Here is a 1,249-nt window from a genome sequence, read left to right on the forward strand (position 1 = left end):
CATTCCGTCCATCATTTGTGTGTTGTAACGCTTTTCGCCCTAAGTGGGATGGGCATTCCCAGACGTGGGACCCGTTTTCACTACGCCACTGGAGTCAAGCTATCCTGGCTGATGACGGCTGATAGCCAGAAACCGGTCCTAGGATGCTTGATTCCGGTCCAGGGAAGACATGGCTTGGCAGTTCGGGCTGGACTGTTCCCATGAGGCACAGGGTCAAGACTGATTTGCATATGGCCATGTCTAAACTGGGGTGGTGTAGTGGGCAAAAGAACGATGGATTTAACCCAGATCTCTTGACTGGGGGAGAATGTATGCATTGTCAGCATTCCGTCCATCATTTGTTTGTTGTAACGCTTTTCGCCCTAAGTGGGATGGGCATTCCCAGACGTGGGACCCGTGCTCACTACGCCACTGGAGTCAAGCTATCCTGGCTGATGACGGCTGATAGCCAGAAACCGGTCCTAGGATGCTTGATTCCGGTCCAGGGAAGACATGGCTTGGCAGTTCGGGCTGGACTGTTCCCATGAGGCACAGGGTCAAGACTGATTAGCATATGGCCATGTCTAAACTGGGGTGGTGTAGTGGGCAAAAGAATGATGGATTTAACCCAGATCTCTTGACTGGGGGAGAATGTATGCATTGTCAGCATTCCGTCCATCATTTGTTTGTTGTAACGCTTTTCGCCCTAAGTGGGATGGGGATTCCCAGACGTGGGACCCGTGCTCACTACGCCACTGGAGTCAAGCTATCCTGGCTGATGACGGCTGATAGCCAGAAACCGGTCCTAGGATGCTTGATTCCGGTCCAGGGAAGACATGGCTTGGCAGTTCGGGCTGGACTGTTCCCATGAGGCACAGGGTCAAGACTGATTTGCATATGGCCATGTCTAAACTGGGGTGGTGTAGTGGGCAAAAGAACGATGGATTTAACCCAGATCTCTTGACTGGGGGAGAATGTATGCATTGTCAGCATTCCGTCCATCATTTGTTTGTTGTAACGCTTTTCGCCCTAAGTGGGATGGGCATTCCCAGACGTGGGACCCGTGCTCACTACGCCACTGGAGTCAAGCTATCCTGGCTGATGACGGCTGATAGCCAGAAACCGGTCCTAGGATGCTTGATTCCGGTCCAGGGAAGACATGGCTTGGCAGTTCGGGCGGGACTGTTCCCATGAGGCACAGGGTCAAGACTGATTTGCATATGGCCATGTCTAAACTGGGGTGGTGTAGTGGGCAAAAGAACGATGGATT

This window comes from Triturus cristatus, chromosome 7 (genome assembly GCF_964204655.1).
Source record: "Triturus cristatus chromosome 7, aTriCri1.1, whole genome shotgun sequence".
In the NCBI taxonomy this organism is placed as follows: Eukaryota; Metazoa; Chordata; class Amphibia; order Caudata; family Salamandridae; genus Triturus; species Triturus cristatus.